The 27,308-nt window shown below is 36.0% G+C and overlaps 1 protein-coding gene across 1 annotated transcript in view; it reads right to left on the bottom strand.

The window, feature by feature from the left end:
* The window catches only part of LOC145674263 (putative serine protease K12H4.7), a 166,821-nt gene extending 144,767 nt beyond the window's left edge, over positions 1-22,054 (bottom strand). The window contains exon 1 of the mRNA XM_081744098.1: positions 22,024-22,054. The gene's annotated coding sequence lies outside the window, so the exon portion shown is untranslated. The remainder of the gene's footprint in view (positions 1-22,023) is intronic.
* Between the last annotated feature and the right edge of the window lie 5,254 nt (positions 22,055-27,308).

Here is a 27,308-nt window from a genome sequence, read left to right as displayed (position 1 = left end):
AATAGTAAGCCAATTCTGAATAAATACGTCATCAGAAAAACAAAAAGTTATTTAATTATTATATTATTTCGTTTCTTATTAACATAAAAATTATACACTTTCTACAATGTTTTGTAAAGAAAAAAAATTGAACAGGACCGGATGGGATTCGATCTGGTGTGAAAACCAAGGGTGGATAACTTAACGAAATGTGCAATATTTACAATTTGTTATCTGTTACGGTTACTATTTTGTAACCCATTTCTGCACCTAGTTAATAACGTTATTGGTCAGTGTAACTTTTAAAATGGTACGCTCTGAATTATGTTACGCTGAGTAACGTTACTCAATGGAACATTCTGCATTTTGGTATTGTAGTTACGGTCACCAAGGGATTAGCGTTACTCGAAATACCCACGTATGTCGTACCTGCTTGAGATTGTTAAGATAAAACTGGTTCCACTGAATACCAGTTCTCTCTTGAACCCAAAGGGTTTTGTTCCTTGATTTTAGCGATATGAAACGTATTGAAATTCTGCAGAACATTTTTGTGTAAGTAGACATATTTTTGTTATGATGAGTACCATTTCTATGTTTCTCTTTTCTTTATCGGTTACCTTTTGTACCTGAATTTCATCTTCTTCAATTCTGATGGTCTTGGAGTTACGCTTGAGTAACGTTTAAACATCCTTGGCGACAGGGAGTCTAAGGTTGGCTTTAAAAGAATCTCCATTATACTAGTAAATAAACTCCACGTTTTTCAGTCTGTTTTCTTTTTCCTCATACTTAAGATTCAGTAAACACCTTAGGGCAGCGTTTCCCAACCGGTGTGCCGCGGCACACTGGTGTGCCGCGAATGGGCCGCTGGTGTGCCGCGAAAAAATCGAAACAAATTATTAATTCTATACGAACCAAATTGCAAGTCAGGGGAAAAACATTACTATGAACCTCTACTATAAATCTGCAATTTTAAATTTCATACTGTGTTACTTTTCTGTACATTTTTAATGTTGAAAAACGTATTTATCATTGTCATGACCATTATTACTTCTTTATTGTTGCAGACTATTTCGTAACTTGAAATTTTAACATATCATTCAATAAATTCAACAAAGCAAGCATGCATACAAATTACCTACATTTGTGTTTTAAAAGTATAGGAGATTTGTTTATTTGTTCGTTATTTAGTGATCTTCCCGTTTAGTTAGAGGTTAGATACAGTTTTCGAAAGAGAAAGTGGATTTTTAAAAACCCGAGTCCTATATTTCATTGCTATTGTTTTCTATTTTAAAATTAGAATGAAAAATAAGTATAATGACTTAGCACGGGGGAAAATCAGTGATCGATCTTTCTTCTCTGTAAGAAGGAAATTAGTAATCACATTAAAATACCACGGTAATTATATATATATATATATATATATATATATATATATATATATATATATATATATATATATATATATATATATATATATATATATATATATATACATGGGTGTGCCGCGAGAATTCAAGTTACACCTGTAGTGTGCCGCAAGTTGAAAAAGGTTGGGAAACGCTGCCTTAAGCCCTCAGGTACATGTCCTTTGAGAATAGCATTACTTTGATTGCTCTGTATTTAAAAAGAGGAAAAAGAGAAATGATCAAAGAGTGAAGTTTTTAATGTAAGCTTATTGATAAGATTTTTACTTCGTGTGATGGCACTGCCGATAGTTGAGTTGATTTGGAGTTTAACGTCCTTTTCGGCAGCGAGGCTTTATGAGACGGGACCTACTGATTAACATGGAATCGAAACCACATGTGCTCACGCCGGGAATCGGACCCGGGTCTTCCAGGCGAAAGGCGCGTACGCTAAGTGCTTAGGCATGAAGGAGTTCACTGCCGGTAGTCACCATATATGTTTATTTTACAACAGTCTTGCACTGACCAATGTGGTTGAAGCTCGAGCTCACTTCCCAACAAGGATCGATCCCGGAGCTACATTCAACAAAGCTACACATATACTGGCCCCCAGGGAAGCAGGAAGGACATTTCATTTGCTTGCAAGCAATTTAGTTTATAAATCAAATACATATCAGACATCAGTGGCGTAGCGAGAAACTCATCAAGGGGGACCAACACACAAGATTTGGTAGAAAGGATCTTCTGAGGGGTGCACCAATAACTACCAGTAGGCCTACATTTGAATTGAATTGGATTTTTTTAAATGCCTTAAGGCACCTGTGGTGTGAATGAGGAAATGCCCTGGATATCCTAAGTATCTGTTCTCGGTGAATCCTTTTGTTGAACTTTTGGAAAATTGACTTAAACTATCGATTTTGCAAAACTTCCCTTTGATTTAAGCCCAAATCGAAACATGACTGAGGAAAATTTCGGAAAGTGTTGCTATTTTCACTCCTAGCTTCTCACTTTACCTAGTGTATATTTACAAGGAAGGGGGTGCACGTGCACCTTTGCACTTTTAAACATATTTCTATTTTATCTTATTTTTGAAAAAAAATCTGCCAGAGAAAGAAAATTGTCAAAAAGTGCTACCCATTCAGAAGACTATTTTCTTCTCATGTGAATGTTTTGACTTCTCGTGGCAATATGGTAATCTACAGTTTATTTTGTCTCATTTTCTCCCTTTGATTTTTAATGTAAAAAGTAAATAAAAGAATTATCATGGAAACAATTTTTTCATGTTGTATTCAGAAAACAAACATAGGGTTCTTGCGGTTCTAAATTGCGGTTCTGAAATTAATATATCGCAGGCATTAGTTGATATAGTAGCCTACATGTTGGTTTTCACCAGGTACATTCGTGAAGTGTCCCCTCGAGATTCGTGTAAAATTGATTTAAATACAAAGTTCTCTGATGTCTAATGTGTATTGTACTAAATTGTATGTATAATGTGTATTGTAATGTTTTAAACACATGTTTTGTTCTTTTTTTAAAAAAAAAAAACAAAACTATTTTTTCCAACCCTTGTCTGGTGCCTAAGTAATATAAAACAAAACCATGTACCAAATTGGTCGCCAGGTTGGAATTTTCGATCGCCAGATCGCCAATGATGACTGAATATTTCAGTTTGGCGATAGACATTTGCATAAATTATATCTTGCAAAAAAAAAAGAAAAGAAAAAAAGAAAAAAAGAAAGAAAGAAAGAAAGAAAAGAAAAAGAAAAAAACTATATGATCTTGTTGCTGGATTCAGACTTGAGGTTTCGTGGCGTGCCTGTAATATATAGCAAATCAATATATAGAAGTCATTACATATGCCGGCATGAAAAGGTAAGAAATATGGCGTTTGAAGCGAATAACTGACAATATACAGGGCCAAATGAACACATTCTCACACGCAAGATTATTCCTTCTTCAGCCCCTTCACCTTCCATCAAACAAAATATATTCGTAGTTCTTTTGTTGTTGTAAAGGCGAACCTGTCCTTTGCCCTGTCGCTTTGTAAAGTATAGCGATCTTTATTCTTTGGACAATGGGCTATCTGCGCACCATATTTCGATTATATTCAGCCAGTAGTTACGGAGAAATAAAATAGAACATACAAAGCAAGCCGAGCCGAGCCTATCGCCGGCCGAGCTCGTCCATCACATGTAGTGATCTTTATTCCTTAGATGATTGGGTATTTTCGCATCAAGTTTGGTTTAAATTTAGCTGATAGTTACCGAGGAATAAAGTACTACATATGCACACACATAATTACAGTACATCTGGAGTAAAAGTACAACATCCGGTCAGTTTACTCCGGGAACTAAAAAGAAAAGTCCTAACATCAGTATCACCAATAGAACATACTATATGTAAGGGGAATCCACTTTCAACATCGCAATATTAATGGGGGGGGGAGCTTGAGCCGGGTGATCCTCCCTGACTACGCCACTGTCAGACATGACCTACAGCTTAAGGGGATGTCTTCCCATCATCAGAGGCTTCAGAATCTTCATAAGATAACATGTAAAATTTAATTCATAAATATCTTAGAAAATACTGCATTTAGGAACTGGTAATTTTGTTGCCAAAGAGTAATACAATTCAGATGACTGTCACAATTTTGCACCTAATTACTTGGATTAATTGTAATGCATTCTTCCGTATTGAGTTACAGCAGGTAAAGAGTCAAAAGACCACTTGCAAATCTCATGAATTACTATGGATGACATTCTTTGAAGAACAAATGCTGAGGAGGGATGTATTATGACAATTTGAAAAGTGAAACCCGTGTCTACCCCTCCAGTTTCATAATCATTTATGCCTTCAGCAGTCTCCCTTTCCACTCCCACCTCCCACTTCCCACTGATTTCCCACAACTTTACGACACAACTATCTGAATGTGCTTTTTCGGCGTAAGTTGGTATGATTCACGTGTCAACAAAATACTTCGTAGAACAAAGATAATGATCTTTGAAACCTCAGTATGGAATGTCTTTCCAATTGCTTTTCTACATCTTTTGTTGGTTGAAACGGATGGATTCTCCTTCGAAGCAGTAGCTTTAATCTCTTCCACTCACAAATGTAAACCAAAAAAAGTCTAAATGTTTCTTACATATTTGCCTATTTCTTTTGTTTTCTGGAAGGATAGATTTCTTTTCATTTTATAATATTTATCACAAAAACGCACACAGTGCGATGTTTCTGTGGTTAGAACGGATTAATTGTGTGCAGGGATGCCAAAAATCAAGTTTTCGTTTTTTTTTTTTTTGAATAACTAGAGTTTGGTTTATCAAAACTCCATTATATATTTACCTTATTCGCGTGTGTTAGTGTGTGACAAAAATAAATAAATAAATAAAATAAAGTATTTCATGGATCATCACCAAATTTGGTAAAAATACAAAGAGTCAAGAATTAGGAAGTGAGTTTGTTATTAAAATAGTCTTCTCAAACCGAAAGTGGTTTAAAGAAACCATTTCCGGTTTGATCATTGATCATCATAGATCGAAAAACGTAATACGTATTAAGATCCGGGTTTCAGTTTCGTAAGAGCATATTTAATCTCTATTATTAACTCTCTAATAAAACCGGAAGTGGTTCATTCAACTATTATAATTTCTCGTTTCAATAAATATTGGTCTACATAGAGCAAGAGCGGTAGATGAAAGCAGTTTTCTCCATTCGGATAGCTCTCAAGTGTCTCAAAAGTGCAGTGGCGTAGTCAGGGGGGCTCACCCGCCTCAAGCTCTCCCCATTAGTGTTGTAATGTTGAAAGTGGATTCTGCTTACATGAAGTATGTTCCATTTGTAATGTTAGAACTTTTCTTTTTAGTTTCCTTAGTAAGCATAAGAGAGCTTGTAGTTTTATTCCAGATGTAATTAAGTATGTGTGTATGTAGTACTTTATTCCTCGGTAACTACCAGCTAAATTTAAACCAAATTAGATGTGCAAGTACCCAATCATCTAAGGAATAAAGATCACTACATGTGATGGCCGAGCTTGGTCGGCGATAGGCTCGGCTCGGCTTGCCTTATATGTTCTATTTTATTTCTCCGTAACTACTGGCCAAATATCATCGAAATTTGGTGTGCAGATAGCCCATTATCCAAAGAATAAACATCTCTATACTTGGTGGCCGACTGGGCAAAGGACAGGCTCGGTTCGGCTCTGTTTGTATGTTGTACCTTATTTCTCAGTAACTATTGGTCAGATTTATATCAAATTTGGTTTCTAAGTATCGCTTAAGGAATAAAGATCATTATATATTATGTCTGGGCTCGGTCGCCGACAGTCTCGACTCGACTTGTCTTGTACGTTGTATCTTCTTTTTCAGTAACTACTGGCCGAAATATTTTAAACAGGGACGCAAGTGGAATGCAGGACAAAAATGTCCTTCTCTCCTCTTGCCTTATGTTTTCTTACTTGCTTGACAAAAGTTATATTATTTTGCTTGGTGAATTCTTTTCCTTCAACCTTCAGAAAATCATGCTTTTGCAAAGCTCTGCTTTCTTTTAAGCCCCAAACAGATACATGATGGCAAAAAGTTTCGGAATGTGTTGCTATTTTCACTGCTCGCTTCTCATTTTAGATAGTGTACATTTACAACAAAGGGGGGAAGTGCACCTTTGCAGTCCCTAAATCCGGCCCTATATATATATATATATATATATATATATATATATATATATATATATAGATAGATAGATAGATAGATAGATAGATAGATAGATAGATAGATAGATAGATAGATACAGTGGCGGTTCCAGGATATGAACAAGGGAGGGGCTAAACCATAGCTTGAAGCTTTATCCAGTGTAAAGCAGAATTGAAGCCCATTTTAACCAGTGTATACCTGATCGTTAAGGGGGGACTATAGCTCCTATAGCCTTCCCTCGGATCCGCGCCTGTATACAAGGGCGCCGATTTCTCTGTAAAATGGGGGGCCTCATTTAGATGGAGAAGGCATATATGAGGATTTTAAAACAAATTGCATTCAAATTATTCAAAATATGATATATTCTTAAATACAATAAGGGGGCCCACATGTGCTTTGGGGGGGGGGTCCCGGGTTTCTTCGTCCCCCAGGATCGGCGCCCATGCCTTGAAACGGATGGATTCTTCTTCCAAGCAGTAGCTTTCACCTCTCTGCCACTCAAAACTATACAACGAAGAAAAGTCTAAATGTTTCTTATTTACCTATCTTTTGTTTTCTGGAAGGATAGGTTTCATTTCATTTTATATTATTTATCATAGAAAACAGACAGTGCATCGTTTCTGTGGTTAGAAAGGAATAATTGTATGCAGGGGTGGCAAAAACCAAGTTTTCCTTGTTTGGTTTTTGAATAACTAGAATTTGGTTTATCTACTCCTTTATATATTTACCATACCTGTGTGTGCACGTGTGTGAAAAAAAGAAAGAAAAAGTAAAAGAAAAAACTAAAGAACTGCTTGATGAATCATCACCAAATTTGCTCAAAATATAGTCAAGAGTATGGAATTTTATTTGTCAGTAAAACCACCTACCCAAACCGGAAATGATTTAAATAAACCATTTCTGTTTTGATCTTTGATTACCATAGATCGAAAACGGCAATATGTAGTGAGATCCGGTTTTCTGCTTCGTAAGAATATATTATTAACTCTACTACAACCTACAATGGTTCATATCAACTATAATTTCTGCTTTCAATAAATATTGATCTATATATAGCAAAAACGGTTAAAAAATACATGAAAACGGTTTCTTCCAATCGAGCAGCTCTCAAGCGTCTCAGGTGTACCTTTCATCTCTTCTTGTGATCTTCAATTGAAAGCTCGGTTTCAATAGTGATCTCCATAGAACAGGAATGAAGCGGGTTTTTGCTTTCTATTCAGCTTTCTAAAAATAACTACTATATTCTGTCTTCCAAAAGATGTGGAAATCAACTACTACCGATTTTAACTTTGATGGCTATAGAATAAAAACTGTAATAGATAAGAAGCGGTTTTCTACAATTTATTAGGCGTTCCAAGAATATATTTCGTCTCTAGTCTAATCTCTCTACTAAAACCGGAAGTGGTAGAAATCTACTACAATTTACAGTTTCAATATTAATTGTGAAAATATCGTACCACAGACACCAAACTCTTGCACACGTGGCACTGCTACTTGTTTTTGAACCATTTTCTTTATCTTGTGGACAATCGTGGCCTCTATTTTTTAAATAATAAAATAAGTCAAACTCGAGGTCATATGTAAACTAGTTTTACAAATGATTTACCAGTAGAGCACAAATTATTTACTAGTCTGCCCATTCATTACTGTTCAAGATTGAATAAGCCAAACCGAGTAGCGTGTCTGAACAAAGGAGTGAGTTAGGGAAGCTAATACATAAGACTATTTGCATGAATAGAACCTACTTTAGATTTGTAATAAGGGATAAAAAATCTTAAACATCTGAGAGGTTATTTGGTTCACACAGTTACAGTTAAGAAGTTGATAAGAGAATAAGATAGATTGGGCTAGAGCCTAAGTTGGGATAAAGCGGGAAGTATTAACACATTTTTGTAATGAAAGTCTTGATTCTGAGCGAAAACAGCTAGTTGACCTTTGACCTCGAGTTGGACCGGTTTGCGGTCACTTCTTAAGATTGAGACCGAGATCAGTCGAATTAGCACCCTCAAGTTGCAGTTATTCATTTTTTTAAAGAAGGGGCCATGGCTACAAAACTTTTAATTTATTTAGATTACATATGGATAGAAATAAGTATTTTCTAGCCCGTTCTTATGTAACAGGGGGGTTATGAAGGACGGGACCTACAGTTTAAAATGGGTTAAAACCATTACTCGGTTTGAATCGGAGAGAAATTGTCCTCTAGCTGGGCTCAAACCTGGGACCCCTGCCTGATTACAAAAGTGACAATTCTACAGACTCATCCACGGAGAACACCTGATAAAGATATATTGTACTGATATTGCATGTACTGTACTTGTGAATATTTTAAGAATCGCTTTACAAGAAGAGAAAAAAAAAACTGCACAAGTTAAATCAGTACAAAGTACAGAAGATATACTTTATTCCTCCAAGTTAGTTTACAGAGTCAAAAATTTAGCGACCTAATTTAATTTGCATATAAATATAAGAAGTGAATAAAGAATCAATTGAGTTCACTCTGGTTCTGAACCATTTATATTATTTTATTGGTTTAAATCAATTGTTTGTTTAACATACACATACAAATTCTATGAATTTCAATAGGAAAATAATTTTGGATCTTTGGATAATTTTAGCACCAGTCGAGCTAACACTCGACTCGACTCGAAACTCGAGTCAAGTTTAGAGTCGAGTCAAAGGTAATTTTCTCGAGTGGAGTTCCGAGCCGAGTCACTGTTTTTGACGTCGAGTTTCGAGTGAGTCGAGCTTGTTAAATGGCTCGCTCGTTCAGCTCGTTTTAACTCGTTTTGAAATAATGGTCTGATTAGACTGGGAAGCGAAAGCCATGAGAAATGTAAGCAGCAGTGTGAAATACTTTTAGTGTTGCTCACGACAAGGAACACTACTCGCATCTCGTCTCGTCTCGATAACGAGACGACAATATTTTTTTATTTTTTATAACGAGACAGCCTCAAGTGTCATAAGCATCAATATAAGTATATACTGTAGCTCTTACTATCAAAGCTGAGATCTGCACGTTCGAATTTTTGAACTCAAGCAGAAGCCCAACCCGAGTGGTGATGTCAATCGGCTCGGCACTCGGTTCAATTGAGCGAACAACTCGAGCCGGCTTGGATCAGATGAGCCATCGGCTCGGCCCAATTGAGCCAATTGCTTGAACCATCTCGGTTGAGACGAGCCGTCGGCTGGCACAATTGAGCTTTTGGCCCGAGCTTGCTCGGTTGGGATGAGCTACCGACTCGGTTCAGATGATTCACCAACTCAGCTGAGATGAGCCATCGGCTCGAGCCAGCTCCGTTGAAACGAGTTCATCGCCTCGGTTCGACTCGGCTCAACTGAGCCGATTGCTCGAGTTGGCTCGGTTGGGTGAGCTGTTGGCTTGGCTCACTTCTCGGTTCGGCTCGATAGTGAATGAGCTATGAACCAAGCCGCTCCAGCCACTGACAACTCTAGACCCGAGCCGACCAGTTTTGAACATGTTTGACCGGCGCCCTATAACTTTTAACAATTTTTGGCTCGAGCCTGAATACTTTCTTCTCCGGAACTCAAACCCAGATCCTCGTGAACAATGTCCTTGCCTCCTGAAGACTTCTCGGTGACCAAGATCGGAAGTCAACTAGTTTTTAGTATACAGGTACACCCCGCCTACTTTCTTGGTTATACATGATGTTATAATAATAATAATAATAATAATAATAATAATAATAATAATAATAATAATAATAATAATAATAATAATATAAGTAGTTGTAGTATCATTGACCTATTATCTATGTTAGATACTTAAAAATAGTAATTGAAACTACACACGACTCGACTGGAGTCGAAACTCGACCTGAATTCGAGTCGAGTTGGAGGAAATTTTTCGAGCCGAGCTCAAAAATGTCTGCTTCGAGTCGAGTCGAGTTTCAAAGAAAACTCACTCGTATCCATCCCTACAGTGGAATAGATATAAAGTTCGTGACCCGAGGTCTCGCTATGTATGTTCACAGGGTGTTCGAAAACGACATCAAATTACTTAAGGAATTTAATCCTTGCACGAGAACATAAAATGAAAGTTACGGGTCACCGTACTAAAAACATTCTCGCTTAAATTTCTTAGGTTAAATCATATTATGTTGCTGTCAAATACAACAAAACTTTAAGGCGTTTTCGGAAAACTCCAAAATATTGCTCGAGTTGTTGCTTTCTTGTACCGTTACGACCAATTTTCTGTGGACAATATATCTGAAATAACGCAACTGTGCACCAAGGTTGGTCTATAGGCTTTTTCATGTTTTCGTCCGAGGATTCACATCCCGAAGTTATTTCCTGACACCATGTATATATATTATATTTGCTTATTTTTGAGTAACAAGATCTAGAAATGTTCGAGGCCCTAGTTCCACTTATATTTATTACCATAATGAAAACTTTAAAAAATCGTTCACGTAGTCTAAATTATAGTGACATTATTATGTCCGTTCTTCATTAGCTTGGTTGGTTTGGTGGGTTTAGAGTTTATTGTCCCTTTCTGTACCGATGTTATAAGAGACGTGAGCCTTCAGTGGAATCCGAGTCCTTAGTGATCTGTTGATATTTCAAGGCTCTTCCGCCGGGTGTCGAACCCGAGATCTGTGATCCAAAGTTGCGCGAGCTAGCCACTAGACAGACGAACGGGAAGGGTTATTGTATTTTTTTTTAGAATGTTACCTATGTATGTTTATTCACGGGAAAGTTGGTTCATCGGGTTCAATCCATCGTTTCAATCTGTTGAATTTAGCTTGAAGTAAAGTTGATATTTTTTATTACATCCAGAAAAATATGTGTTGAATAGCTAATGTTGCCAGAAAGTAAAAGTAACTACCTGTCACGAATTTCAAATCCCAGTTACTAGAGGGAATTCTGTAGTTTGTATCCATGCAAACGTCTCATACAAACTTAGTGCTGCAAAGGAAAGCTAAATTTCAACCATGATCTGTATAAAATTGTTGATCCTCCTCTTCAAAGTATATACTCTCGCCTATTTTCTACTGTTGAGGCAGTGTTATTACAAAGAGTTGGAACGTACTAATATGAAATTAGTAGTTAGCAATACTTATCTAACTAGAGTTACTAGTAATGAAGAAATTGGCGTTCTCTACCTGATCTTTGCTTTCGCAGTATACCTAATACAGCATGAAATCGCAAGAAGCAAATATTTCAAATTGTCTTGGAAGCAAATATTCTTTCTTTGTAACATTTACAGAAAATCTATCCGCTCTGCAGAAACGGAGGAAAGAAATGGGATGAGGGTGGCACCCCGCGGCGTTCTACCACACCCATTGGAAAAGGACTTCAGAGGGGGAGGGAAATACCTGCCTGTCAACAGGACATCTGTTCGCGAAGATCACATTGGAAAACACAACCTTCAATATATAGTCCATTACAATGTTACTTTAAAAAGTTCATTACTCTTGATCTACGTCATTAAGCGTGAAATTGAAACAATCATTTCATTTCTATTGCTTTTCTGTATACGTATGAAAAATTTTAAATTGTTACGTACCATATTTCGTTAGATATTCATGAAATAAAGTTTACATGTTATCTTATGGGGACTGAGAAACCAGTGGCAAAAGGTATAACATCCCCTTAAAGATAACCTCCCGACATTCACTTTGTGGAACAACGAAAAAAGCTTGTAAAACCGGTCAGGGTAGCAGGCCACATGCTTTGAACCCAGGATCTCCCTTTTGCGAAAGAAGAACGCTAGCGTTTGTTTCATGACCAAATAATAATGGAAAGGCAAGGATAACCATATCTCCAGTTTAAGATGAACCTTTATTTTTGGAGTGTTTTGCCCAATGAACACCATATATGACTGACATTATAATTAATTGTGTATGCAATGTATTGTCTTATTACATACTGCATGCAAGAAGAAAGAAAACACTGGTCATACATGAATTAGAAAGTCCAACCGGAAGTAGGCTCAAATCTTACAAACGGTGCGAGATATTGAGAAAAAATAATCTAAAATAGTCTCCCACTTATGATACTCCTTGGCTTTTTTTAATCAATACGTCTTTCACTTGTGTCTGTAAAGGGACATGTACAGATATTGTGAGGAATGAGAAGGAGATTTATGCTCATATGCGAATGATGCGCTGTGTAGAGAGCGCAGGTTCAACTAGTAAACAATTAATTTGCCTGTAACTTTTACCCAAATTGGCATATCTTAAAACTAACTTCACCATTGTCTTCCTAATTAAATTATAGCCCGAAATTATGTATCGTATTACTTATTCCTATTTATAAAACTTTTCCTTAATTCAAAATGGCGGATTTCAAGATGGATGCCGTCAAGGTCATACCTACCATACGACTTCCCCCTAAGCTTTATATATACATTGTTTTTTTTTTTTTTCATTAACGCTCCGTTTACAAAGGGTAGTAAGGAACTTCTGCAGTAATCTCTAATAACCACATCACAACTCTTAAAAATTATAAAAAATAGAAACATTCGCCACGGCAAATATTTCTATCATCATAAATAGTGCATACATGTCCTTTAACAGAAAAAGAATATTGAAATCAGAGCCAGGCAATTGAGTGATGTCCTTTGTTAGATTTCAAATCAATCAAGAACGATGAAGTGGATTCCACCCCACCCCACTGGGACATGTTTCATACTGTGTTCGATTGACTAATTAATAAATTAATTGAGATTTAACGTTCGTTTTCAATACTATTTTTACATGAGCGAGTTAAGCACCTTCCTTCCGCTGAAATCGATATTATACATGGCAATTGTAATAGAATAATCTAAATATTTCTTTGTTCTATCTACAAAAGTTATAATTCTGCCATCTCGAGATGTATAGCAAGAAACCAGTGAATTATTCTATTTGTCAAGAAAGCATTGAGAAATGATTTTATGTTACAAATCAGAAAGTAATAGTTGATTAATTAGAGTTTAGCCATGGTTAGGACTCCACGCTAATCAGTAGGTCCATGTCTCATATAGCCTCGCTGCTGAAAGGGGTGTTAAAATCAACTCAATTAGAGTTTAGCGTCCCTTTCAGCAGCGGGCCTACTTGAGATATGGAAACACAACTCAACGTGGGACCCGCACTGCATATGCTTCTACCTATAATCGAAATCTGGTGCTTCGCGTAAGAAATTACAGTAATACCGTTGAAACAGTGAAGATATTTACCATCCTGTTTTCAGCTATGGCATTTTACATTTACAGTTCTTATAGTTTCCTAATCAAATTTGAAACGAAAACACTTGAATAAAGAATTACTTTTAAAAAATGTTCTCAGTCTCCGGGTAAGTTGAAATTAAAAAAATCAAATATGACTTTCTCCATGTCTTGAACACACGATTAACAAATTATTCATCAAACTTTTGGACTATTGTGTACGATACTTTAGGTTTATTTTGTGTAAAGTGGTTTTCTGTTCCACAGCCAGATACTATAGAATTTGCGACAAATATTTGGAAATTACATTTCTTGCAACATGTTGTATTTTCCTGTTTCACCTATTTCAGTTTCGCCGAATGTCTTTGCCTACTTAATTATCGCACACCTGTGCAGGCGGCCATGTTCGACGCATCAGCACTTCCGGTTATCCCGAAAACTAATTAAAGGGAATTTATACCCACAACTCAGGGTCATGAAGTGGCTCGGCTAAGATCCGAACGAGACAATTGTGTTTGCATTCAATATGTTATAATAACTAGACGAATCCCAAAGTTACATGAGCCACCGGGCGGGATATCGTGAGTTACAATTTATTTTTTAGTGTAAAAGCTACAAAACTACCAGAATAGTTGGAACCGAGTAATTTGTTCGGAAACTGTTGGTAAGTGGAAAACTCGGCAAACACGAATGCCACCATTTTCAAGGGCACAGAGTTTGGGGTAAAATAGTATGTCCCAGGGTCCCCCACAGGGTCCCAGACGAGGTTTAAATCAAAACTTTCAAATAACAAGGGGGGTTAAGTAGCATATCATTTGAAAGCTGTTGTTAAATGAAAGAAAATGAAACAAGTCTCGACTCTCTACGACAACCCTGTGCAAAATGGCGGCGGGTCAAAATGTAAACAAAAAATTAATTGAAAAGTCAAAGGTTACCCCTATAAATCGGGAACGGTGAGGCAAATGTGAAAACAGGAAAGGACGTGTGGCATTATTTGCAAAGTGTGGCATTATATTCAAACGATTTAAGTTGAAACGTCTTGTCCCAGGACCCCAACAGGATCCAAGGTGAGGTCCAATTCAAAAGTTTCAAATGGCAAGGGAGGTTATGTAGCACACCGTTTTAAAGCTGTTGTTAAATGAAAGAAGATGGAGCAAGTTTCAACTCTCTACGATAATCTTGTGGAACATGGCGGCGGATAAAATATAAACACAAACCAAATTGAAAGGTCTATGGCTACTTTGAATCCAAGATGGCCGCTTAAGACCTTTGTCATTCATAACAGTACAAATCTAAATCTTTTTTTTTTTTAAAAAAAAATTGTGTATTTAGAAACAATAGGAAGACAAAATAACAACTGAATTTCGATTCATTTCAACTATTATTTCATTCCGTAACAACACATGTATGCTTTGTTCCTAATGCACGTTAGTCACGGTTCTCTCGATATCATTTGTGTTAATATAATGAATATGTGATGAACACACAACTCTGATTTTCTGTTCATACTGCTAAACAAAAGTCGAATATTTTATCATACGGATAGCGATGAAGCGTCCATATCTCAGCTGTGAATATACCAAAATACTGTCCTACTGTAGACCACTTACATTTTGATTTTGTCATTGCTGGGGAAATTTTCTAAAAGAAAGCTCGTTGAAAGTACATTTAAAAAAAGGATAGTCTTTTTTCGACATTCTAATGTACCTTGGAGCTGTATGGAATACTTACACGGAGGAATACCTACGGAACTATCGTCCCTTGTGTGCCAATTGCGAGTGGCTTGCAGAAGGCTGTCTTGCAGTTTTATTGTGAAATGGCATCAATTAACATGGCTGAGTTGTAATAAGCATCTACGCAACTTGTGAGTGATATACATAGTCAGATGCTCTACTGTTACACGTGTAATTGCTGTGTAACAGGATGGGAAGTGTTGCGTTCAACGGTAGAGGGTTGTGTCCAGGTATTCACGGCCGTGTAAAAGTGTAGACGTTGGTGTTTAAGTAAAATTAATTGTGTTAACCTGTACAGGCCTGCGCAATGGCAGATTACCCTGTAGAGGAGCTGGCAGATATGCAACTCATTTATGGAGAAGCAAGGGGCAATAGCCCAGAGGCGAGTCGTTTATATCGTGACCGTCACCCTCAAAAGAGAGTAACTTTCCTTGTATTTTTCCACGCCTCCATATTCGACTTCGAGAGAGGGGTCCCTTCAGTTTCTTGTAAGTGAAATCGGAGGAAATATCCTATATGGACAGCTGAACTTGCAGACAGCGTACGTCGAATGATCAGAGACCGTCTTGAAACTATCATGTGTATGGTGTAAAAATCCACATGCATCTCTAGTAAACGATCAGCAGCAGAAATTTGGTGTAGTATGATGGATAATTTTGTGGTAGAATCTTATTTATTACCGGCCTGTATATTTGGGAGTACGTATCTTCTATTTTTACGTAATTTTCTCCCAAAATTGATAGAACATGTGCCCTTGAACATAAGACAGCAGATATGATTTCAGTATAACAGTGCACCTGCACATTTTGACAGGAATGTGCAGACTTACCTAAATGAAACATTCCCAGATCGTTTGATTGGGAGAGAAAAACCTGTGTTATGACAACCTCGTTTATTCTGCCTCACGCTGCTTGCTTTTTATCTCGGGAATACGTATGGAACTCCGTCCGCGACAGTCGAAGAACTTGTAGCTCGATTTAATACAGCTGCGGCAATCACCTACGAAATTTCAGATGTGCTTCAACACACGCGGAAAAATTTGCTTCGTCGATGTCATCTTTGCAATGCGGTCAACGGTCGACAATATCAGACTGTTATTCTTCACAGCTGTCTCGTGTACACATACTGCATTGCACAAATACTGTACAAGGTACTTCTGAGTATTTCACAGTTATCCTACCTTGTACGAAACAGAATAAATCGATAATTTGAAATAGTATTTCTTTCTTTCCTTGTGCAACACACGCAACATCTTGAGTATCGTCGAATTTCATTCCTTATGTACTCGTAGTTATTATCTTCCACGGATTTACGCATTACGGGGAGGAAATATTTTAATGCAGCTTACTTTCGCTCAAATTATATTCACATAATTTGTGGAAATCACTGTTATTATGTGAAGAATCCCTTATACTCTAGTTCATCATACATGATCTTTAGCCCCTGACTGTCTTATGCACAGTCGTTATAAACCTACTCTGGACCAAAGTTATTTTTTCCATTTTTACACACTCTTAAGTTGAACAGGAAGCCGTTCATTGATCATCCGTTACCACTAGCATTGAAGTTATAATTGTGATACGCTAAAGACTTCGTTTCATTTAAATTCTTCTTCCGAGTCCAGGAATCACCTCCAGACGTTCATTACATTAATTAAGTTACACCCTATATATATAACAATAAAGAATAATACCGATATTAGTGTCGATGAAGTAGTATTTGGAGCCACTCAGACGAACAGTAACATCTCCGATGCAGTTTAAATTCATACTCAGATTCCATTGCCCTTTATGCCCAAAATGAAACTATTATCCCCGTTCTCAATTTGTAATGTATCAAGCAATTATAAAGCATTGCTTATTATCCAATTTGTATTCGGTGTAGAGATTCAATTTTCTCAAAGTTTCAAATAAGATAATGAAATATGATTTACTATCGAATCGGAATTCGTGTCAGGTATTATTATTACTTTTATTGGTGTTTTCCTTTCTTTCAATTGTTAAAACAAGAAACTTCCTTTGCACTGTCATAAAATATGTGCTCTTTTCCAATAGCATAATAAGTGCTCATATAATTTTAAACTTTGAAATTAGGAATTGAATCAGTACAATAAGTACAACTTGAATAACGAATGATTTATAATTGATGTTTAATGGCGTACTGAAGGAAAATGATTTCGGACTTTGAAACCCCCCTTGAGAAAGGTATTATTCAAAAGTAAGCACGTTTATCATATTAGCACGTTTATATATATAAACACTTGATATTATATAAACTTATGTTCCTAAAGCCTCTGAACACCCTAAACTTTTGCGTAGAGTACTGATTGTGTTTCTCTTATTATTTTAACCGTTTTATGCTTTGAACGAAATTTGAAGTGCAGGGACCCTATGAAGGTAACCACCTTTACTATCAAAATTTCTTTAATATTTCTCAGTTTTTCTTCAAAACAATCAATAACGAACGAAAAATAAATGACTGAGTTTGATTTTGAATCGAAATTTGAAATACCACCAAAAAGTTGCCCCACCCAACCTTATTTTGTAAATGACTCTTAATAATTTTCAAAACAAGCTATTTTCTCTTCAAATCAATCAATAAGAAAGAAAAAACACGTTATTAGCTTGAGTATTGAATCGATATTTAAAAGCGAAAAAATAGTATGAAGTTGACCACCAAATGTATCCTGCAAATAGATATATTTTACTGGTTGTTTTGAAACAAGTGATTTTTTCTTCAAAATAAGCAACCTGCCCCGAAACAAATCACCTTCATCAACATTAGTTCTTAAATATATTCTTATGTTTTTCGAATCAAATTACTTTTGTTTCAAACAAGCAACAACAAAACCATATCAAACGATTGATTTTGATCTTGAATCGAAATTTGTAAGTAAAGGAATCAGATTGAATTTGATCACATTCTAAATTTATTTTGTAAATCCCTTTTTTCTATTTTTTCAAGCGATTTGCTCTTAAAAACAACCAATAAGAAACGCTTAGCTTCGGTTTTGATTCGAGACTTTAAAGTGGAGCCAATACGAAATTCCATCACCCATTTCTCTTGAAAAAATTCTTTATGTTTTTCGAAACAGACTATCCTTTTTCAAAATAATTAATAGCATACGCATATCAAACAATTGATTTTGATTTTCAATCAAAATTTTAAGTGGAGGAACAAGGGTAAATTTGGCCATATACCAACTTTATTTTGTAAACATTTCTTTATGTTTTAAGAAAGATACGATTTTTACGATTTTTTTCTTCAAAAAAGTCAATAACAAACGAAAAACAAACGATTGGCTTCCGATTTCAAGTCGGAATTTGAAAGGAGGCAACTTAACATAGGTGCATTGATTCGCTTAAAAAAATCCAAATTTCCAAACGCAAATTCTAAGCCTACAGTTTTAAAATTGCAGTTACATGTACATACTTCAACTTAGTATACATAAAAAATTACAGCATTATAAAAACATCAGACAAATAATATTATTTATTCGGTATTGAAAACCTCGAATTAACTATTGGCGTTATTTAGCGTCATTTTTTTTTAATATCACAAAATTAAAGGTGTGGTCACGGCGTAGGATCGACACGGCATAGGACCGAAACAGCGTACGACCAGCGGCGTGCCGTCAAGGGGACTAGGGAACTAGGCTAGTCCCCTGGAATTTCAATTAAAGTATTTGTGTTAAATATATACCAAAGAAAACGAAAACATTTCTCTATTTTTGTAAAATAACACTATTTCAATTGTTCTGACACAACTATAGTCAGCGCCCGTGTGCTGGGTGCGATAGCGAAGTGGAGATCGGAAACGCTCGGGTTTTAATCGGCTTTTCTCGGGGAAGGGAACAGGGTCCAGTCAGCTAGTCCTCATATTATGTTGTCTAAGCTCTAAGCACGGGCGTTCTGCCGTAAGCGAATTTAATGCTCGCTTAATTAATTTTGATTTTTACAGTTAATAGTTTTAACGCTATTAAATTTACAGTATTAATCTTGATACTTTAAGAAATCTAGTGAAGTGTGAACTTTTTAGATTATCAATATACTTTGAAATTGACTCAAAGAATAAAGTATCGAAGGGGACTCGTTTGAGAAACCGAGTCCCTTGCAGCAAAGCGATGGCGCAAGCAGTGATATTACTTCAATTGGTATAGAGGACAGTAGGAGTGGGGATCGGCTGTTTCAGTCTTGTATTCTGGACCATTGGATTCCTTAATTTTCAAGAAATGCGACAAATAATAACCAGTGGTAGAACAACTCCAAGCATTTCCATTTAGACAAAAATGAAAGATTATATACATAATATCAATACGGATTATTTTGCTTCTTCAAAATAGCTAACTGCATGTAAGTCAAGAAACAAACTGTATTACTGGCCTTGTATTCCGTTCCACATAGAATAGGACGTGTGGAATAATGGAATAATGATGGCTTTTGTGACATGAACAATTTTCACAAACCCAAGTTCCGCCAAGAAAAATGTTATTCACACCTGTCCACAATAACTAAATTGAAAACTTTCAGGAAACCAGAATTGATTTTTAATTGAGCAAGCAATGCAGAAGTTGATTCAAACCAAGAACTAATGAACCGATTGATTTATTCCTCTTGTTTTATGGCTAAACAAGAGCTATAACAAACAGGAAGATTCTGTCAATTAGGGAAATTATATTGAAGTAATTCAGTTACTTTCTAAGTACGACATTAAATGGACTTGCAGGGGCACCTGAAGAAAATTTTCTAGGGAGGGGCCCATCTCCATGGTTGCTATGTTGCGTCTGGTATTTCTGGTATTTAATATACGTGGTTTGCTATATTACGTATACATTTTCGTGAGCCAGAGGAAGGTCCGGGCCTCACCCTGCCGTCTCGTTCGGGCGCCCGTGTTGACTTGTCATCTTCACAGCATGGGAGTGTTTAAAAGAACGTCAAACAGAATTCAGAATTATATTATTAAATGTGTTGGTGAGTAATTCTGGATAAAATTAAGTCATAAATAAACAATATACTTCTTACAGCAATAATGTTGGACAAAACTACGGACATTGCAAAGATCTCTCAACATTCAATCGGTACGTGAAAGACGGCAATTCGTGAAAGATTTATTTGTTTTGCAGATGTTACTACTAAAAAAAGCAGTGATTGCACTGCGACTGCTCTAAGTGAGCATGCTTTCCAAATTCTCTCTCATTTTAATTGTAAGCAAAAGCTTGTAGCACTAGGCTATGGATGGAGCTGCCACATTTTCTGGACATTTGAACGGTTTACAATCTTTTGTGAAAAGGTGTTGGAGTGCACTCACCATACACTGCTATCATCACAGACTCAATCTCGTTGTTCCACAGTCTGTTAATCACATCAAGGAATGTAAAATATATTTTAGAATAAGTGGCATTCCAAACTTCTTTTCATATTCATCGAAACGCTGTAACGCGCTTGCTGAATCAGAAGTAACTAAGCGATTTCCAACGGTTGCCACTATAAGATGGAATTACAATTCCAAAATTGTGAATGCAGAAAATGAAAATCAAATAGAACTCTTACGGTGTTCTGAGAACATTGTAGAAGACTCAGATAATTGCGACACCGAAGCTTTCATTACTACAAAAAAGAAAAAAAGAAAAATGCGAGAGTTATCATTGAAGGATTTCGATTTTGCATTTCTCCGCACGGATATACTATTCAACATTCAAATATTGCATCCAAAAAGTACAAAAGATGGTATCTCAACTTAGAAATGCAAGAAACGATTTTGAAGACTTATAGAAAAGTAGAATTGGATGACAACGGGAACCTTCTAATAAAAGACGTAAAGTAGATGACTGAACAGATTCAGAAATTAAATATGTGCGTATCTTCAATGACATTATTGATACTGCGATTTCAAGATCTCAGTGAGTTACAATTTCTTGAGCTGTTAGATTTAAAGAATTTTCAGTGCTTGAAATCTTAATTTCCTGATTGCTTGTTTTTGACCCTTAAATCAATTTACGGGAGTTTTTTTTTTTTTTTTTACTTTTAACAATTTGCGGAGTGAATTAATATAGGTTTACAGACACTTAGATTTTTCAAATAAAACTGTGACTGAAATTATCCATTTCTTGAAAGAAAGAGGCTTGGCAGAAGAAGCGTTTACAGAAACATATAAATTGTGTTATTTGGTGTCAACAATACTACTCAGGACCTTCACTCTACAGCACACATTCTCTTCGAACCTAGTCCCCTGTGAGAAAAGTCACGGCACTCCACTGCGTACGACCGACATTCTGTAGGGTGGTCAACACTTTCTGAATATATCAATGTCGCATATCCCTCACCTTGAATTTGAGGATATAAAAATTGTAAGGATAAATAATTCTAAACGGTATATTTATATATTTAAATATATATATTTAAATAGACCGTTTAGAATTATTTATCCTTACAATTTTTTATATCCTCAAATTCAAGGTGAGGGATATGCGATATTGATATATTCAGAAAGTGTTGACCACCCTACAGAATGTCGGTCGTACGCTGTTTCGGTACTATGCTGTGTCGATCCTACCCCGTTTCTGTCCTGTGCCGTGTCGACCCTATGCCGTTTCGGTCGTATGCCGTGTAGATCTTACGCCGTGTCGGTCCTGTGCATGTAACCCGAAAAGTCTTGTAGCATGGAAATTGTATCACATTTAAAGCTCTACAAGAAAACTGAGAACGATTGTTTCTCGCAGGACTTATAGGTAGAGTTATTATGCAAAAACTGACTATCATAAGAAAACATGGGATATTCTGGATTTCGCGGAGTTAGCCCGTGCTTCTTGAAATTAACACAGGTTATAACAGATCGAAAACTTGTGCTTTAACTAATGTCTAGGTGCATTTTACACATCCCTGAAACAGTTTGTTATGGCATTTTGAAAGGAAAAAAATAATCCAGGAAATAATAGCAATAATCCTAATAATAATAATAATTTGCTATTACTGGTAAAATTGACCCCATAGTTATAATATGGAAATGTATAACATAAAAAATTATCTAAACAGCTTGACATTTGTATCTACACATACCTATAAGTCTGTACTTCTCGTACAACAGTTGCTCACTTCATTCTTCTCATTACATTTCTACTATTTATATACTCCTTTCTCCATGCTTATCTATTTATCTATTTACAAGTACGTTTAATAAACAGGGTCGCTTACAAAAAGGATGTCAAAGTTTTTCTCGTTTTATGAATTTAGAAAGTGAAATACTGATAAAATGAAAACATTTCCTGAAGTGATATTCTGTCGAAAAAGTTACATGTTAATATTATCAGTTACTTTTTATTTTAGATTTTAAAATGTTATCATTTTTTAAGAAAAAATATTTAGTTCATAAGATTTCATTACGGAATGTACTTCATTCTTCAGGAACCTACGCAACCTTCGTAATAAAAATTGGATAATGTTCTTTGGTTGACATTAAGATTTTATTTTTAAAACAATGATTTGAATGTTCTTCTTCACTTTGTCTTTTTAAGTGAAAAGAAACATTGTTTATTATCAGATAAAATGCTTATCCTAGTTCTTTTATGATTTTCTAATGTAAAAAAAAACTCAGTTTTGAAGAACGTTAAGTGAAAAAAATCATCTTTCACTATATCATACTTCATAATAATTGTTATGTGACCACATTTCAAAATGGCAAAATTTTGAAAACCGACAAAGTGTTTGTCTACAAAAAAAAAAAAAAAAAAAAAATCATCAGAATTACTCTTGTTCTATAATACCCAATTACAATTACAATTTCAAGCCTTTCGTAAGACCCTTCCTGTTCTACAGAGATTTTTTTTTCATGTCACACATCATTTGGTCATCATTTCATAAAACTATATCAAACTCCATAATGCAAGAGACTGTACTAAAGGTGATGCCCTAGGAGCTGGTGTGGTAATCACTTCAGGGGGCTGCGTGGACAAAGTATTACTTCCTGTTCACCACTATTTATGTTCCTCCTAAGTGCAGTTTGCATTGTTTTCCATTCAAATGATCAAAAATTGTCCTTACAACACTCACAAAAAACTGTGTTGTTTACATCAGCTGGATACATCTAACTGTGCACCATTTTGAAACAGATTAGGCCAACGTTACTTCAGTTCCTTTATACCATGAAAACCTGCAACACCAGTACGGATAGGTCGTTTGGATTTGTTCTTATTTCAGTAATTTCAGTATAGAGTTGTTAGTAGGATGAATAATATTTTAATCAATTGAACAAAACACAGGATAATTTTGTGATCAGCAGTGATAGCTTAACGTGTGTTCGACCAAAATTATTACCCACTTAATCCACGAAGTTTCAATAAGTAAGACTTACACAGGTCACAGGCTACGTGTTGGTATAATATATGCATCTATGACCCAACGCCAAACAGTGTAAGTTTCATGCTCTATCTTATCGTAGCTGAGAAGAATGGCACAAACAGAAGCCATGTTCCGGTGGCGTGTCGTACAGCATTACACGTAGAGAGCAAACTGGGACAAGTTGGCTACTGTGCTATACTTTGTTGGTGAGGAGAAATACAATGAGACAATCTGTATAATAATTCAAAGTTACGAAACACAGAACAACACTGACAGGAAGTCGATAAGTAAACGGCAGATCGTAAAATTTCACGGATAAAGGTTAAATGCATTTGTGCATATGAACAACCACAGTGACAAGTGGTGTCTGAGGGATACAGTTGCCAAATGTGAGTGTGTATCTTCGACTGTGCACTATACCTGCAAGAAAAGAGCAAACGTGATAGTACGTAAGAAACAAAAGGCCACTAAATACACAAAGGAGCATACCAAAGACGTTCGCAAAAATTGTTGTGCATTGTTGTAACGTTTTCAAGGGAAATCATTGGAGCTCTACGATGAGGTGTACTTCGTAATGATTAAATGTGCTCAGGAATACTTTTACACGTCTGAAAAAGTGTGACTTTCCCGTCTATGAAATGTGTGGAAACAGTAAAATTTCATCTGTGTTGGTGTTGATGTGCGTTGCATATTCTGAGCAAGAGTTGTGTAAAACACTCGTGGAAGAGAAGCCGTATGCCGTCAATGCTAACACGTACACTCATGTCCAAAAGATTGTCGCATATCTATAACTGTCGTCTTATAAGAATACAACTTAATAATGATTTTGCAAGGTACTTTTAATACTGATACTATGTGTATAATCTGAGGGAAGAACATAGACTGAAAGTATTTGAGAACAGGATCCTGAGAAGAATATTCGGACCCAAGAGGAACGAGAATGGGGAATGGCGAAAGCTTCATAACGAGGAACTACATAGTTTATACGGTTTACCCAACATCGTTAGGGTCGTCAAGTCTAGGAGGCTTAGGTGGGCAGGTCATGTAGCTAGAATGGAAGAAAGTAGAAACGCTTTCAAAGTCTTGACTGGTAGACCCATAGGAAAACGACCATTAGGAAGACCTAGGCGCAGATGGGAGGATAATATTAAGATGGATCTCGCAGAGATAGGAATACGAAGTAGAAACTGGATCCAATTAGCTAAGGATAGAAGTCAGTGGAGAGCTTTTGTGAACGCGGCACTGAACCTCCGGGTTCCATAGGCCATAGAGTTAGTTAGTTAGTTAGTTATGTGTATAATCAGGAAATATATATTTGTGGTAAATTTCATAGGAAGACAATTATAAATGTGAAAGTTAGAATGAGTAAAACAAAATGTTGCTAAATAGACAAGAAAGTTTTATTTTCGTTTTATTGTTCTTATTTACTGCTCTTTTGACATGAAATTTGCCACATACATGTCTTTGCCGATTATACACATAATAAGATAATAAGAAATACCGTGCGAATTCGTTATTATATTCCTACAGCAACATATTTATAGGCATGCGACAATAAGTTGGACATGAGTGTACATTACTGAGTGCTTTAAGAAGTGGTTCCTTCATGTCCCCACAGACAATGCAAGTACACTTTATGCAAAAAAAAAAATCAATTCTACTAATGTATCTCAATGCCGTCCCATTAAAGATTTCTGGACTCTGCTGGCAAGGAGTTGTATGATAATGATTGGATGCAAGAGAGAGAAGAAAATAGCTGATTCATCGCATCAAATGTATACGCAAAACGAGTTGCTTTTCTTTTTAAATGAATTTCCGTTCACCAAATTTTCCATTCTTGCATAACCGAGCACTTCATACATAAAAGCACGAAACTTATTAAATAGTCACAAATCAATTTATTGCTAGTCACCTATCTCCCATAAACATATTTCCCCCATGCGAAGAAAGGGCATATGAACTAGTAAAGAAATAACTGCAGGATGTTGTTTTTTAAATATTCAATTAGAACTGGACAATCTGCACAAAATTTGGAATCTACCAGTTAAAATGGCACGTTTCTAGCACTTGTGGTTTTTGAGATCTATTTGTCGAAAGGATTGAAGGCAAACATATAAACTTTTCTTTGGAGACAAGCATATAAACATAGCATTTCAATACACAGACTAGCTGAACCTGCGCTCTCTACACAGCGCATCATTCACATATGAGCATGAATCTCTTTGTCATTCCTCATAACATTTGTACCTGTCTATTTATAGGCACAAGCGAAAGACGTCTTTATAAAAATCGTCAAGGAGTATCATCAGGTAGACATTTTTTTAGGTTATTTTTTTTACATCTCGCACCGTTTGCAAGATTTGACACTACTTCCGGTTTATAATTGGTCAGTGTTTTTCTTTCTTCTTGCATGCATTATGTAATAAGCAAATACAATACGTACACAATTGATTATAATGTCAGCGATATAAGGTGTTCATTGGATAAAAGACTCCCAACAAGAAAGATTCGTCTTAGACTAGACAAATGGTTATCCTTCGTTTTTCATTATCATTTGGCTATGAAACAAGCACCTGAGAGATATACAACCACCGTATACAAATATGTGGTATTTGAATGTATAACTCGCAGGACATGATGCTTTTAAAAAAAAAAAATCAGCACTTCCAGTGTAAACCTAAAAAATGTAATAGAAAAATAATGGTCATGTTTTTTTGAATATTAAATCAGAACTGAACAATCTACACAAAATCTGAAATCGACCAGTGAAATGGTACGTTTCTAGCACGTCTGGCTTTCGAGATCTCATTATGAAAATGATTGGGGACAAAGTATAATCTTTTCTTTCGAGACAAACATATAAACCTAGCATTTTAATATATAGATAGATAACATTACCAGTTTTCTTGTAGTACAAAATGTACTACTAATACAAAAGTTAGCATAACACCATTGTTCTGATTGGTTTGTTTCGTGCCATTTATCAGCAAGAAGTTTGTGTACAATATGATCTTCTGCAGTATCTGAACAACTGTAGTTGAGAGGGTTGAATTTGATCCTTGGGAATTGAACCCGATCCTCGTGCACTAACAACACACGCCTAACAATTAAACCGGAAAGGAAGATTACAAATATGTAATAGTAGTATGTGTGTAGGGGTTGTATGTGTATAGTTAGTAGCATTCTGTTAACGGCTTATAGTAAGGCATGAATTAAACTTAATTATCTAAATTAGTTTTTAAGTAATTTGGTTTACCCTATATACGAGGTTTGATCAAAAATAAGGTGAATAATTTTATTAGAAACAAAGTAATACCCTTATATGGAATTTGATTTAATCTCCTTCAAAGTACTGTCCTTGGCTAGTAATGCACTTATCCCAACGTTGAATCCATAATTTTAAGTATTTCCGGAAGGATTCTTTTCAAAGGACGTTCAGTTGCTCTGTCGTGACCCTCTCAATGTAAGAAATGATGTCAAAACGTTTTCCTTTAAGCCAAGTTTTAATGGTTGGGAAGAGCCAGAAGTGGAATGGTGCTATACTTGGAGAGCACAGATAATGTGGACAGATGGTATTTTTTTCGGAGAAAAACTCGCGGTTCAAAAGAAATGTGTGTCACGGCGCGTCTTCGTGGTGAAGAAGGAAGTCATTTCCCCATTTAATCGGCGGTTAAATTGCTTTTCGTTGACCAATACAAGATGTTTAGTTCTTCTGAAAGCTCTTGAATAGTCATTCGTCTATTTAAATAAATCATTTGTGCCACTTTTTGCACGTTTTCATCTGTTTTTGACGTCAAAGTTCATCTCAATCATTGCTTGTTTTCAACCCACTCCTTGCCACTTTTGAATCGCTCATACCATTTGTAAGCAGTCTTAATGCAATCAATTCATCGTCACACACTGATTTTAACAATTTTTAAGCTTCTTTGGTACTTTCTTGCCACTTAGAACAAAGCTTAATGCTGGCGCGCGACAGACAATCATAATACACCCTCACTCTTCTGCAT

The sequence above is a fragment of the Thermobia domestica genome, chromosome 17 (genome assembly GCF_964235325.1).
Source record: "Thermobia domestica chromosome 17, izTheDome1.hap1.1, whole genome shotgun sequence".
Classification (NCBI taxonomy): Eukaryota; Metazoa; Arthropoda; class Insecta; order Zygentoma; family Lepismatidae; genus Thermobia; species Thermobia domestica.
The sequence above is the reverse complement of the archived record's forward strand: the minus strand, read 5'-3'. Positions and strand labels throughout refer to the sequence as shown.